At 43.8% G+C, this 16,098-nt stretch overlaps 1 long non-coding RNA gene across 1 annotated transcript; it reads left to right on the forward strand.

Annotated features, from left to right (window-relative positions):
* Positions 1 to 11,522: 11,522 nt before the first annotated feature.
* On the forward strand, positions 11,523 to 15,606 carry LOC143695278 (uncharacterized). Its single transcript, XR_013184380.1, has 2 exons — positions 11,523 to 12,001; positions 13,557 to 15,606. It is a non-coding gene; the product is annotated as an uncharacterized LOC143695278 (long non-coding RNA).
* The last annotated feature ends 492 nt before the right edge of the window (positions 15,607 to 16,098 follow it).

Here is a 16,098-nt window from a genome sequence, read left to right on the forward strand (position 1 = left end):
ACTGCATAGCAGATAGTTCTGCTAGTGAAACTGCACTCACTCTGTGGGCACCTGCCTTAAATTGTGCCATACAAATGCCCACCACAAACTTCTGCAGTAAAAATGTCCAATTCATAAACTCCATTTCAGGTTGCAAGCAGAGCCCTCAGCAAAAAATAAAACATTTTTCAGCAATTATCTTTCTTTGCTGAGTGATCAAAGGACTCAAACTATTCATCTCAAACCAAGAATTTTGGAAGATTTTGAATTTGAGTTTGCTAAATATGCTCAGTATAATGAATACTTGGGCGTACAAATAGTGTTGTGAGCTATCAAGAGCCCCTGGACTACAAAAGGAGAAAAGATACAATCTAGAAGCATCTCCAGAATTGTCTTCACTGTTCACTAGAGCCTTTTAGCTGTCTCTTTTCTTTACAATGATGATATCTGTGTTAGTGAGAGGAAACAGAAGACTTTCACAGTAATTAGTTGCATTCAAGAAGAGATATCATGACCTCAAGGAGGATAAAAGCTGCAGAGAACTCCCAGCAGGTAAATATACTCTATAGTAGAGGAAATGTATTTGAATATCTGTATAGAGGCTTTGCCCCAGAGGTCCCGGTTGCCCTTGATGGGCTGCAGCTGTGATGTCCTTAATTGGGCTGCAGCTGTAACCAATGAAGATGACTGGGATAAAAGGGGGCAGGTTAGCCAGTCAGGGAGAGCCTTGGGGGAGCCCTGAGCTGAGAGAGAACAGCATGCAGAAGAAGAAGGAGTCTGTGAAGATCTTCAGCCATGAGAATACACCAAAGAGGTATGGACTTTAGAAGTCTGAGAATATCATTATGGGACTCTAGAGTAATAATAGAACAACAACAATACTCCACAACACAGACAAAAGCCCATTCTCAGGCTCCTCATTTACTACATGCCAAGAATGGTTTACACTGTATTATCTCAGATATAGACCTTGCTCTTGCCACTATGAAAGTTTATGCTGCATTTCATGGAAGACAGAAGATCACTACAAAGTACAGAAGTACCCCAGTGATCATTCCAAACAGAGATTGTTCCAAAGACAGATTTCCCATTTCTGTCAGGAGGACAAAATAAAAGCAAAGATCTGCCATTAGTACCAACAGACCTTTTCAATACAATAAAAATGTACCACTAATAGTTTAACCAGCTGGTTACTCAATGCTCTCATCTTGGATGAGTTAGACTGTAACAAGGCACATGCTCAAGCAGCCTGAGCTGTCATGTATCTAGATCCTCTTGTCAAATGTTAAGTCCCTTAAACTTTCCCAGTTTGGGATGAAATAACTCAAAATGATGCAGTAGGACATTGCCTTTCCTAGCTGTCCCACTCTAAGTTCAAATCCATCAGTTACCTTTACAAATGGTGAAGCAAATAGATCTAGTATATGTGAACTGATCAATAACTAAAGTCAGGAGCTGTTGTTATGGAGGGCAGAAACCAGCTCCCACCTGTTCAGGGTTGAGCTTGACAGCCTTTTTCACTTCATTTCTACAATGAATGATGAAACTCCCTATACTCCAGGTCCAGAGAGCCTACCACCTAAAAGCTGGCAGTAGCAGCAGTGCACATAACAGCCCAAGCCCAGGGTGGAAAAGCTGCCCTATAGCTACGTGGCTACAAATGAAAATCCTAACACAACTTTAGGGAAGAAAGGCAACAAATCTTAGGTTGTCATTAGCAACAAGCATCTTGAAAACCCAAGCTATTGCTTTGATGACAGCATTGTGTGAATTGCAGTAAGAAAGCATCTTCCACAAACATTTTCCTGTCAGTGACAAAGCCCAGTTTGCCACACTACATTTGTTCTCTAATCAAAGGCAAGAAAGAGTTTATTTCAAACATCAAAGCTGAGCTAAGCAAGCCTTTTTACAAAAGAAAAAAAGAAATAAGATTGTTTAAATCCTTTTGCTCTTACTTACTGAAGATTTCAAAGACAAAAGGAATTTTGCCTTCACATTTTGCCCAGCACTTTGCTGAGATTTACAACACCTAGTCTCTTTCCTGGCACACATCTAAAAGGAAAGACGGAGTTCACAAGGAGACAACAATTTTCAATGTTTTTATCTTAGTGCTGTCACACCCTAGTGCCTGTGTGTCACTGATATTAAAAGTCTTTCCCTGATTTCATTACAGAACACCTGGCTACACTAAGGCATTGCACTACATGCTGTAGTTTTTCTGTAGATAAGTGCTGTGCTATTGAAATCTTTTAAGATGAAAATGAAGCCTAAAATCTTGGAAAGAGACATGCAAACATTGCTACGCTTTGAAACATTCACTTATTAAGTCAGCCAGTGTCTCTCGATCAAATATAACAAGAGAATGTTATGCATATGTGTTGGGCATTGGGGTTTTTTTCTTTTCTTTCCTTGTTATTTGTGGAATTTTTTCCCATTGAGTTGCTAGGAAGCACTGATGGCTGTGTGCTTGAGATGGCAGGGAGGGGGAACTCCTCTGGTTTTATCGGAGTTTCTCTGGGGGGGGAGGGCAGGGGGGGAGGGGACAGAGATACCACCAGAATAGAGGCAGGTAAAAAGACAGGGCAGTGGAGCTGAGAACACGCTCTCTCTCTCTCTGCTGGGCTTCAGACGAAAATGGTCGGACCTGCAGCTTGGCGAAAGGAATTTACTGCCAGCACCATCACCCAGTGGGGAACCTTTCTTCTGCTGCTGGGCCCCCTGCCCTGCCAGGGCATCCGCAGGTTGTCCTGGAGCTATTGCCGTGGAGTTTCTGATATATCTCATCCACCGCCCTGGGATTTCTGCTCATCCTTGCCCTTCCAGCCTGCTGTTTCCGAGAGTCCTGGGATGGGCTGCCCCGGGGTTTGTGGAGCAAAGCCTCTCCTCCATCCCTCCCCGTCTGGGCCCAGCCGCCATTGCTGCGTGTTCCCTGGGCCCGCCCCACAGCGCCCCCTGCAGCCCCGCGGGGATCACTGCACCTCCCCTGTCCGCCGGGAGCCAGCAGCGCCCCTGGCGGCTGTGACCAGAACTGCAGCAAGGGGAAAGTGCCGCAGCCCAAAGGCTGGGACTGGGTTCGGGTTCTGTTTGGTGTTAGTGCCAGAGTGGTTGTTGTTTGTTTGCTTTGTTTGCCAGAGTGGTTGTTGTTTGTTTGCTTTGTACATACTAATAAGGAACTGTTATTCCTGTTCCCATGTATTTTTCTGATAGCTCCTGAATTTCAAAATTATAATAATTTGGAGGGAGGGAGTTTATATTCTCCATTCCACAGGAGGCTTTCCCTAGGAGACACCTGTCTTGTAAATCAAGACAGTATGACAGATTTCAATACTGAAGGCTTTTATTGATACCCACATCACTGATATGTATTAACAATGGGGAGGTAAAGAAGAATTCTTAACACTTCCTTTAAATATTGGGGGAGAAAAAGGAAATTTAAGGTGTAAATGCCCAGGCTAGAAGACACCTGTCCTCATGCAGATGACTTTTTTGGGCAATGACTAAGAAAACCACTCAGGCTGCACTGCGGCCTGGGGCAAGGCAGACTGAACCATCAAAAGCATTAAGAACTCACTACATCTGCTCAGCCGAGGCGTCCTCGCAACTCTGTGCTCTGTTAAAGGGAATTATAAATTTGCAACCAGGTAGTTTTCATCCAAGTTATAAACATTCAAAAGAAAAAAAAACCCTCATCTTGTACCTGCTCAGTAGAGCTAGTTACAGTTAATTAATTCCTGTGTTTATGTGTTCTTACATACCAGATGGCTTGGTGAGCTATTCAAGTATTTCCCAAGAGGACATTTTAGAGGACATTTTCTGGCAAGTTCCTTAGAGAGACTGATACCACTGGCAGTTTAGCAACAGCTTCACTATGAACAGTGAACAAATATCACTGACAGGTTTAGCACTTTCTCTGCCCTAGGAAACATACTTCTACCTTGGTAAGCCAAAACAGTGAGCATAATAAAAATGCAGATCCAAGTTCCAATATTTATCCATAACTTCAGAACCTCTTTGGAGCTTGACTCCAGAGAAGTAATTTCCATGGAAATTCCAGCAAGACTACATTACAAATGAATAATCTGACTTTAGATCCAACTACACCTCAAAATGAGGAATCACTTTGGCATCTGTGTCTCCTGTATGTTCCACAGGAAAAATGAGGCATCCATTTCACAGATGAAATGGCCCATACCAAGATTTATATATAAAACATTATTGGTAAAGGTGGCTAACAGCTAAAGTCAAAGAGCACATAAAGATAAAACAGGACTGAAGAGTGAATTGTCAAAAAGTAGGTGTTCTATAATTTTTTGCAGAAAAGTCAAATCTATGTTTGGGGAAAAAAAGGACTACTTATGAAAATAGATGTTGAGAATAGTCAGGAATTATTAAAGAGAGAGGAATTCATTTCAACAAAGCCGATCTGCAGCTTCCTCGTATGCCTCTACTGGCCGTCTCCTCACAGATGTTTTTCTTTTCATCTTTAAACTCAGAACATCTACTTATTTCCAGTCCTCTGCCAGAGTTCTATACACTGCTTTACATTCAGCAGAGGCCACAAGGAAGATGGTAAATTGTCTTCCCAGTTTCTTTGCACATCAGTAGGAGAAAGTAGTGTTAAAAAAAGAAAAAAAAAAAAAGTTTGATTGACCTCTCCATTAAATGTAACTCAAATTAGATCTGGCCTTCATTGAACATGAGCATAAGTCTGCCCCAGCTGATTTCTAAACATCTGTGAAAGGGGCTTCTATGTGAAACCCATTTCTTCAAATAAGAGCACCTCCAACAACAGCCCCCTGCAGCAAACAAAACAGGCTGTACTTGTTGAGGAGAACTGCTGACTCACACAGCAATAAAACCTCAGTGTTGCTATAGCCAGAGCTGATTAAATATTTATTGCCTGGCAATTTTTTCACTTGCTTACATGCAAATGTATCTCCTATCCACTAAGAGATCATAATTATAACAAATATTTTTATAGCTCATTGTTTTTATGTATGTATGTATTTCAAGTTTCCACAAGCTGAAAAATCTCACATCCAACAATACTTATTGTTAATATTTAGCCTAGTTTAATACTTGTTATATATAATGACTGCCAAGACTCATCATTGAGTAGGAGATAGACTCAGGAGAGTTCCCAAACCATCCCATATGGAAAACTATGACTGCTGCTGCAGGGTCAACCTCAGTCACTACCCTACTACTCATGGCTGTAACCTCCACTTCTCTTAATGGTTAACAAATTGCTTTTTCATAACTAGTTTTTTGGATGTAGCACAACATATTCGAAAAACAGCAGTAGATAAAGCAGGAACAACAAATGATAGAACATATAAACCTCAACTATTGCTGGTATTTAACATTAACTGTTTTCAGGATATGGCTATAATCTCCAAACTAAAAATACATCAATCAGGAGGACACTGTGCTCCCAGCTAGCCATCTGCTAAGAAAAGCAATGACACTTCAGCTCTTGCTGTAATATTCAAAGTAGAGAAGATAGCTCCTGCTGTGCTACTGAAACCCTGCTGGACTGTTAAGTACGCAGTTATTCCATAAGGATCACCTTATGGAATAGGTGAGAAATAGGAGAAAGGTGAGAAAGGTGGAGGCTCAAACTTCCTTTATGCTGTGCAACTGGCAGTGAGGCCTTCAGAGCTGCCTGGGGTGTGAACAAGGATGTCTCAGACCAGCAGTGCTCATGAAGGGCAGAGCAAGGGGATGGCTGGCATCTACAGAGGGCTTGGATGAGCAGGATAGAAGTAACTGGTTTGCTAGTACTGAGAAAGGCAGTTCTGCACTAGGAGAAAGCAGCTTCCTTACAAGGCACAAACACACACAGAGCCAGAACAGCATTTCACCTTTCCAGAGAAGAGCTGAATTCTATTCTAAGCTGAATTCTGAAGAAAATAGTATTCTCCTGGTGAACAGCAAGTGTCAGCCTTTGCAACCTCAATGAACTATCACCTCACTAAATTTCAGAAAACTATAGTCTTACATAAAAACTTTTAATCTCCAGCCTTCCAGCTTGACCTCAAAAATAATTTGAGCTTTGTGGCAGATAAAAACTCCCTTCTTTTAAAAGGAGTTATACCTTTCTGCTAAGGAAAAAGCACTGATAATTTAACTTCTTTTTGTAACATTCCCTTCAAACACATCTGTCTTGACATATGACAACTTAATTATGCATGACAGAGACGCTTACAACTACTAGATCTAGTTAAAAGGATATGAGACCCCAGGAACACAGACACCTCCCTGCACTGAGGTATCACCTCCTCCCTCTGTTACTGTCTGAAATTGGAACAGACTCTGCATTACGAAATGATGGGACCTCACAACAAAACTTTGAAAAGCGAATATCAGAGGGAGGGTAAGAAAAACCCCTAACAGTTAACTCTGAATAAAAAGAAACAAGTAGAGCAAATAAAGTTCAGAAATAAGTAAATTCACTGGTGAAATTTCCTGGAAAAAAAAAAAAAAAAAAGGAACATTTAAATAGAACCCTCTCATCCACAAGAAAGAAGATGGACTCAAGCATAATGGAAACCCAGATAGAACAGTGATATTGCTTAAATGTTGCCCTGGAGCCCTGAAGATAATTGATCTCTTAAATATCATTCAAGTAAACTAGGATGAGAGGGCAAGCTATTAGCCTCACGTTTGCAAGTCTTAAGAACGTTGCAATTCAGAATATCCTTCTTGGGGGATTGGAATATTAAAAGATTCCTGCAGGAGGAAGGAGAGTCTGATGAACTATTTTTGGCTGCTCTTAAATTAACAAGACAAAAAGAAACCATTATACTTAGTCAGCTTTTCTTATGAAGACCGAGATTGTGCTCAGAGAAGAGATACTGTCAAATATAGATTTACAGGGAAGGCTGGTTTTGCTTCCAGAAAAAAACCATTGTGTTGAATGAAATGCTATAATGAAAATAAGATGAAACAAAGTTAGTCTCACCATTTTAAGAGGAAATTGAAAACCAGAAGACCATAACTGTAAGAATTCAGAAGGGATTTCACATGTCAAAATACAAGAGAAATGCGAAAGGAAGTATTGTAAATGACATAGCAAAAGTAAAGCCCCAAATAATTCCCAGCATTTCAAAAACTCTGTACCAAAGCTAGAGAAATAACCATTTAAAAAAATTGAGTTCACTAGTAGCACATGCAGAGGAGACCAGCACACAGGTGCACAGGGACAGCCAGGAGTTTTGGCTGTGAACAGTCTGAGAAAACAAGAGCTGAGATGATGCCTTGGTACTCTCAGCAGACAAAATACAACATTATTTGAAAGAACTCTACAAATTAACTATCAGTGCTTGTAGCTCAACTTGAAAATCTTGTTAGACATCTGAATAAAAACAGATGAAATCAAAAATAAAACAGATGAAATAAAAAATAACAGATGAAATAAAAAATAAAACATAAGGACAGTTCCTACTGAAAGACTGAGTCAAATACAAGCTACGGTGGGAAGGTAAAGATGAGCAGCTAGGCTTGTTAGAAAGAGTGAGTATATTAAGACTAAAAGCATGTGTAGCTTTTGGCTTGGTTCAATGAACAGATAGTATAAGAGAAAAAACAAATACTCAGTCCCCAAACCAATGTGAGACACAAGTACAAAGTCCCAAGAAAACACAAAACCCCACAGAAGGCCGTGAAGGTCAGTAGGATTACAGCAACAGGACAAGGCCATTTACTCCATCTGGAGCTATGCACATGACCACAGGGCAGTGAATGCTTATGTGCTATAGAGTTTCTTCAGGTTAAAAGAGTTTATACTGTTTATTTAAAGAGGAATGTTGTGGAATCATCCTGCTGAGATCTTTACTGCAGATGCTTTTAACAGAGGGCTTTGGCCACAGACAGTGGCAGACAGTGTACTGAGGAGGGGGCACCTAGTGGGGTCACAGTGGGAACTGTGGGTGCTTTGGATCCAGTATGCTAATAGAACCTTCCTATATTTGATCAAGTTTCCAGATTTCTTTCACCGTGTTATAGATACATTATAATATTGGCTTTTTGCAAATATTAAAATGGATTTTATATGTGTGATGTAAAAGTAATTTTTCTATAAAGATATCGTTTTTATTTCTGTTGTTAATTAAGCTTAGACATAGTAGTGAAATAGCTATGCTTGTGTTAAAATGCCTGCTTGGATGGGATAACATCCAATGAACACAGGATGAGGACACCTGCTACAGATACGCCAACTATCAGCACTCACCATCTGAAGAAAGTGTGGACCAAGGCCCAAACTGGAAGTGATAAAGGAGCCAAAACCACAGCCAAGAAACATGCATGCTCTAAAAAGGCGGACCCAAAGAGGGACCATGTAAAATAGTTCCTGGAATATGTAAACTATTTATGGATAGGCATAAGGGTCTATGAATATGCAACAGGCTGATGTAGGGGAAAAGGTATTTAAGGGGTATCCCCAAAGGTAACAGTGTGGTCTTGGCTGAGTGCCAAGATGCACCTGCCATAATAACCTTTGCTCCATGTCCTTGTCTCCTATTGTCCTTTATTAAACTTTTAAATTTTCACAGGAGACTGAACATGTTTTTCACAAATGGGTGCTTGTCCCAGATGTAACACCTCGCTCCTGAGACCACCAGGAAATCCCAAGCAGGGGAGGCGTGCCCTGCCAGGTTTAGGCAGCCTCGCTCTGTCTTTCCTGGCATGATCGGCGGTTGCAGGCAGAATACCCAAGAGGAGGACAAGAGGAGACACATAAAGCAAAGGAAAAGGGGCGGGGGGGGGAAGGGTTGCCTAAAACCATGGCAGCCCCATATATTCTTGTGCACGAAGAAAAGAGGATTGGTATTCTTTCGGAGGCGGGGGGGGGGGAAATACGGGGGGGGATGAATGTGTGTGTGAATGAGAGGCGGGCTGGTTATACCAGACCTGCTAAGTGAGTGAGGAGTCTCCCACACTGCAGATCTGTTCTTTTGTGAGAAAAACAGCCAGTAAAGAGATGAAGGGAGAGATAAAAGGAGTGAGAGAATCTCCCAGAGTAACTGGGACTGGGTCTCAGGGAGAGGTTGGACCCCTTGGAGGCAGGGAGCTGAGTGTTTTCCTGGCACAATCCACTGGGAAAGCAGGATAAAAAATGGAGGTGGGCCCCAAATTCTGCTGGGTTGGGGCTAAATATGCCCAAGAGTATCCAGGATTGAACCTGCTGGGTTGAGGGATTAATATGACCAAGAGCATCCAGGGTTGAATAGAATTCTGCTGGATTGAGGGATAAATATGCCCAAGAGCATCCAGGATTGAATAAAATTCTGCCATATTGAGGACATGCCCAAGAGCATCCGGGGTTGAATAACACAGCTGGATTGAGGATATGCCCAAGAAAATCTGGGGTTGGCCAATAACATTTTGAGATGTTATAATATCCATGGGTGGATATTAACAAGTGATTTGAGAACAAAGGTACCTTATTTTTGTGTTCTCCTGTTGTGAATCGGAGTGAATGAGACATATTAAAGAAATATAAGTGAGTGACTGTGAATGAATGAAAGTATATGTGATATGGATTGTTAATTTAAAGTTTAATTTTTCTGGAAGAAGGTGGATTGTATTTCTCTGTGCTGTGAAGAGTGGAAGGTGTTCACGTTATCAGGGGAATGGACTGGATGTTAGGGGAATGAATTGGAGCCTGGGAAAATGAGACGGGGAGCCAGGGAAAGGGGCTGGAACCCCCTGGTAATGTTGCCTCTCCCTGTCTCCAGTTTTTCTGCTAGGAGCTCCAGTCTCCCTACCTGTACCAGCTTCTCTGCCTGTGTCAGGAGTTTCAGCCCTCCCCACCCGTACTGACTGTGATCACTCCCGTCCCTGCCGTGACTCTGGAGCCGCCTGCTCCCACCTCTGATTCTTTGTTGATTCCGGCTTTCCCGGGTTTCCTGACTTCCACTCCTAATTCTGTCTTCTTACTGGTTCCAGCCTCACTGCCGATCCCCGTTCTTGTGTCTGTCAGTTCAGCTCCCGCTGTATCTGTGGGAGGGGTTCAGGAGGGGGGCAGCGCCCTGGTGTGGTCAGGGAGACTGTTTCAGAGAAGAGGACCAGGGCTGCCTGTTTCTGCTGCAGCGGGGGAGGACACCCTCACTTAGAGGTAGACTTGGAGGTGCTGCTTCAGCGGAAGTGTCCTGTGAAGGAGTGGGAAGATCATGGGCTCTTCTTTCTGAGGGAAAAAAATGATGTCTGGAGCTTTTGATAACTTGGGAAACAGGTCCCAAGAGGAAGTATTGGAATTTGTGGTTGATTCTGGGACAGAAAGAACTTATGTGGTGGAGATTCCGTGGAGATGTGATGTGGGTGGTGACACGGTAGAGGTGGCAGAAGCAGAAGGAGAAAGGTTTAAAATCTCTGTCATTGAAGATGGAGTAATTAGGAGAGGGACTGGCATGGGCATAGGAGATGTCTTGTTGATTTCTGGGGCAGGCATCAGCTTGTTGCAGATGAAACTGGAAATGGGGGTTGTACCAGAAGAAAAAATGGCTGTGGACTTTCTTTTGGAGATAAAATAGTTGTGTATACATCTCGTGCAGTCCAAAGTGTGTTAAATCAGAGGGAAAAAAAGAAGAAAAAAATAGGGGAAAAAAAGAGAAAAAATAAGAAAAAGAGAGATTGAAAAAGAAGAAGGGAGGTTAGCAGACTCTAAGATGTTGGAATGTGGAATAATGATAACTTGGTACTGGAGGAGGACAGGAGTTTGAATAGTTTGAGTACAATTTATGTATGAAGGGCAGGGAGGAGCCTTAACACATGATTATTAAAAGGTTGTTCAGTGCTGAACTGGAGTTCAGGAAGATCTAGCAGAAGAAGCCCTCCCAGAGGGGGAAAAAAAAAAAGTTGATGGCTTGTCCAGATGTCTACAAAAGAAAAAAGAATTATAAGAGCACCTGGGGACGCCAGGTTGGGGGTTGTCAAGTTTAGGAGGTGTTTGGCTGCTCTCAAGCGAGTGGCAAGGTCTCGGGAGCTGCGGCAGGGGCTGATCTATGGGGGTGACCCGGCTGAGCAACTCCAGTGTTTGCCCACCCAGTGGAGGCGGCACAGGGTGTGGTTTGCGTGAGGCACCGCTGGGGGTTGGGAGCTGGCTTGGTTGTGCCAGGGTCCTGAAGTGAAGGGGTTGCTGGATGCAGTCGCCGGCCCGGCGCCGGTGCCGGGCGCGGATTGCGCGAGTTTGCCGCTGAGAAGCCGGCTGGCTCGGGGTGGTGGAGCTACCAGGGGCGGCTCCCAGCCTGCTGAGGTCCCGAGTCCAGGATGGCAGCCTCGGCCCTAGCAAGCGGGTCGAGAAAGAGAGAGAAGAGAAAGAGAAAGAGAGAGAGAAAGAGAACAAGAGGGAGAGGAGGCATGACCCCAGGGTCCCCGCGCGGGTGACTGTCTGCAAGTGCCCCCCGCTCCCGCTAGGGCAGGGTCTGCCCTTGCCAGGGTCGCTGCGGTGCCGTGGCGGCAGCGGGAGAGGGGCGAGGGACAGTGTTGAAAGCGCTGCTGTGAAAGGAGGGAGAGGGGGCAGCGCGAGAGATAAGACCAAGGCAAAGATAGACCTAATCTCTCGCTGTCTCTCCATAGTAACAAGCCAACCCTCCGAAATGCCCCGACTACCCGGGCCATCCCGAGAGAACAACGCAAAAGGGAGGGAACATAACTATAAATCTATAAAACTTCTCTTAGCATATACATAATATTTGTCAATTATGAGTCAACCATTTCATGACTCATTTATCACATTAATTTTTTTATTTTCCGGGCTAGTTCCATCGTTCCCATCCCTCTTTATTAGCCAGCTCCTCCCAGCTAAGCCGAGCAGGGGAATCACAGTCGGTTTCTAAGCCCATATCTGGCACTCCAAGAACAGGGACCTCACACTGAGGCACCTCCTCAGTTTGTGTTTGGCCAGGTCTTGGCAAACCGGTAGGACTTTTTTCTCTGCTGTGGATTAAATTGCCAGTTGACCTTGTTGGAAGCCACCTCTTGGACCTGGTTCTTTCAGACGTCTGCCTGAAAAAAGCAGGTAAGCAGAGAAAAGGAAACTCTTATTCTCGCCTGATCCTCCCTTTACCGGGTGGGAATGCCTACATGCCCACCTAATCCTGTTTAAAAGGGGAATAAGACTGTCTAGACCTCAGAGGAATGTTTATGGACGATTTCAAATACTTTTAGCAGTCCACGGCAAGAAAATCCAAAAACGTGAGTTAAAAACCTCCTAAAATGGGTGTTGCAAAACTTTCCTGCCGCTGTCCACGGAGAAACCCCGCCTGCTTCCACCACAGCTGTAGCAGGCCGCGGCACAGCACCGCTGGCGGCCGATCCAGCCCCACTCAGCACAGCAGAAAATAGCACAGGTGGAGTGTTCTCTCTGGGATTTTGTGATTCCGTGGGGGTTCCCTTTACAACCTAGCAATCAAGGGAGAGTCTGTCGTGGTTTGTCTGCTCCCTGCTCTTCACACAGTTTTCGAAACACTTAAGGCTGAAAAGCTCCAACTCCCAGCACCTGACCCCTCTTCTGCTCTGCCAGTGTGGCAGGACTGGGGGATCTGAGACTATCCCACCACAGGCAACCCCTTCCCAAACCGGGACTGCTTCCAACCTTCTAAACCTGGGGACAGAATTCGGGACCAGATCTTGTTGCATACAAAAGCTTTTAGCTACTTCTGCTCTCTCGTATTCTCTCCCTTGTCACCCCTTAGACTGCTCTGGAATAGGATACAGGGTAGAGAACGCCCGTTTGTGGACAAAACCTATGGTGTTATAAATACATATTATAATATTGGCTTTTCGCAAATATTAAAGTGGATGCTATACGTCTAATGTTAATGAAACTTTGCTATAAAGATACCGTTTTTATTTCTGCTATTAGCTTAACTTAGACATAGTAGTGAAATAGCTGATATAGGTATGCTTGTGGTTCGAACTGCCTGCGTGGTTAGGATAACATCCAATGAACGCATGATGAAGACGCCTGCTACTGACATGCCAAACTATCAGCGCCTGCTATCTGAAGAAAGTACGGACCAAAGCCCAAGCTGGAGGCGATACGAGACTAAAACCACAGGCAAGAAATGCGCATGCTCTAAAAAGGCGGACCCGAGGAGGAGCCATGCTAAACAGTCCTTGGAAAATGTAAACTAGTTTAGGGAAAAGTTTAAATATGCATTATTATTATTTATGAATATGCAACAGGCTATTTGTATATATTGCATAATAGAAACTGTGTGTAAAGGGTGTCTCCAAAATAGCAGGTGTGCTTTTGACTGAATGCCACGTACTCAGCCATTAAACTCTGCTTTATTTTTGTATCCTATTGTCCTTTATTAAACTTTTACATTTTTACAGGAGAATGAACCTCGTTTTTCACAACGGGTTACTCTGCTACCCCGTATCCCATTCTGCCTCCTCCACTCAGGATGAGAGATGGCGGTAGCCACGCCATCTCGGACCCCTCCCCCTTCACCTTCCCTGTGCCTTAGGTACCGCAAGTCACCTCCAATTCATCTGAATACCCCGTTGCATTGCCTACTAATAACTCTGCTAATCTGTACTCCTTGTGAGATGATATGTCACTTCAGGTTTCACCGCTGCCCAGAATCCCGATGGTCCTGCTCTGGACTACAACTCCCAGCACGCCTTAGGGCACGTGCTTCCACCACAGTCCTGGAAGCCGCTGATCCCGAAAATGGTCGTACTCCTGCCGGCCACATGAGCAGAGGTATCGGAGGACAAAAACAACATTGTGCCTGCACCCCCTCCTCCTGGGACGAAGACCTCACTTCTCCTGGATCCAGTGATTCTGTTGATCCATGGCAGAAGACCCGGCTGACCACGGTAAAAAACAGAAGGGGGAGGACCGGCCCTACATGGAAACTGTTAGCCCACAGGGATATAAAGGCACTGAGTAAGGCTGCCAAAAACTATGGAAGAAATTATTCTTTCTTTAACAATCTAATGCAAGCTAATTTCTCTGTATATCCTTTAACCCCTCATGATTTAAAACACGTGGTGACTGTGCTGCTATCCCAACTAGAATACACTCTGTGGGAGAGGGGATCGAAGAGACTGTTAATTTAACTGTTGTTTGTCTATGCTGAGGACCAAGCAGGGTCGGTGTAAACACTACAACACCTAGCTGGGGAAGAGCCCATATTCCCATCCCAATGAGCAGGCTGCAAACCTCCTGAATGCAGTGCTTGATGATACTAAAAATGCAGCAAGGAGAGCATTTATGCAAGTGCCTGATAGTAATGTGAGGAATGAAATCCTGGAGATGAGAGCTCTTTTCCAGAGTAGTAATTGGTAGCTGATGTTAGTGAAGTTGATAAGGTCTTAATTTGAAGTGTTGGTCTGTTGTTAAACATTGAATGTTAGAGTTCTAGGACATGCCTTTAGTTGCCGTTGTTAAATGTTCCCATTTTACCCTGTATTTGTATCTCTCCCCCTTATACTCTGTATTTGTACCCCTTTCCGTCTCACCCCGGATTTGTATCCATTCCCGTCGGGAACCACTTCCCCTGCTCCCAGAAGGACTTGCACCCGGACTGAATTCAAATGAGAGGCTGTGGGAACTATATGAACCCTCTCGAAACAACAAACCAGTGCATAAACTTTGACTTTAACCCACCAGAACTACACTAAGTCATCCACTCTTGACCAGAGCCGGATTCTGTCCTGTCACCATAACTTTGATAGTACCCAGCTTGGAGGATACCCCTAAACTACAACCCAACATCGTTTTCCTAATGACTTTTGTGAGGATGGAAACTCAGCTCTGCCCAGAGACTAAGCTGCACTCCTCCTCCTCGGTGTCGTCCAGTGGGAGCTGCCAGCTGCAGTGTGTGCGACCCCTCAGGTTCCCCACCCAGAGCTGTCTTGGTCTGCGGGCCTTATTTACCACCGTAATACACCTGTTCTAGACTCTGTAATTTTATAGCGAAGGCCTAGCAAACCATGCATAAAGCTGAAGTCTTGGCTTCCTTTCACCAGAATTATTCACAGGCAATTGTTCATCATATGGATAGTACATTTATTGCACCTGGAAATAATTCATCTTTAGATGCAACTTTAAAAGCCACCATTACAGCTATCCAACAAGCAGGACTGACCACTGCAGAAGAAAAAATACAACAGATATCACCCTAGAAATGTTTGGGACTCAAAATTCACTCTCAGATGTACAGCATCACCCATTGCAGCTAAATGAGAAACAAGAAACACTCTGTGATACATGAGGAATGCAATGGTTGACTCTCACAATTAAAAGGCAAATATTATGTATATGGTAAGAGAAGTTTTACAGATTTATAGTTATGTTTCACCTCCTTGCATTGTTCTCTCGGGATGGCCTGGGCAGTCAGGACGTTTGGGAGGGTTGGCTTGTTACTATGGCAACATCTGACCTCCAAGCAAGGTGTAAGAAAGTGATCACCACCACGGGACAGCAAAGAAGGAGTCGATGGACAGAACTTTGGGAGGGGCTAAAGTGTTAAAAGGTGGAACATTCACTGTGTGGATGAGCACATGGTAGAAAAAATCCTTTGATCCCAGCACTGTAATATTTTCTCTATTCAGTCTTCTGTTGTATTTTTTTGATAAGGTTTTAATAAACTTTTTAAAATTTTAGAAGTGAGTAGCATTTCTCACAACTCCCTGATTTATAAAAATTATTGGGAACAATTAACTGGCTCAGATCTCTTCTGGGAATTACTAATGAGGACTTGGTTCCATTGTTTGTTTTGTTAAGGGGGGATTCTGGGTTAAACTCACCTAGGCAGTTAACTGACAAGGCAAGGGATCCTTTAAATAAGGTATTGCGTGCCATTCAAACTTGTCAGGCACACAGAATAAATCTAAACTTACCATTCCTGCTAGCTATTTTGGGAAAAGGACCCCAACCCTATGCCTTAATTTTTCAATGGGACCCCGAGGCGTCTGATCCTTTGTTGATTTTAGAGTGGATTTTCCTACGCCACCAGCCTGGTAAAACTTTAACAAGTAAGTCAGAGATGGTGGCTCAGCTTATTATAAGATAACCCCTTTTCCACCTGCTTAGTTGTGTTACCAACAGATGTGTGGCCTTTAAACAAGGATGCTATCCATGTTTTGCATCCCCACAAG

This window comes from Agelaius phoeniceus, chromosome 15 (genome assembly GCF_051311805.1).
Source record: "Agelaius phoeniceus isolate bAgePho1 chromosome 15, bAgePho1.hap1, whole genome shotgun sequence".
Classification (NCBI taxonomy): Eukaryota; Metazoa; Chordata; class Aves; order Passeriformes; family Icteridae; genus Agelaius; species Agelaius phoeniceus.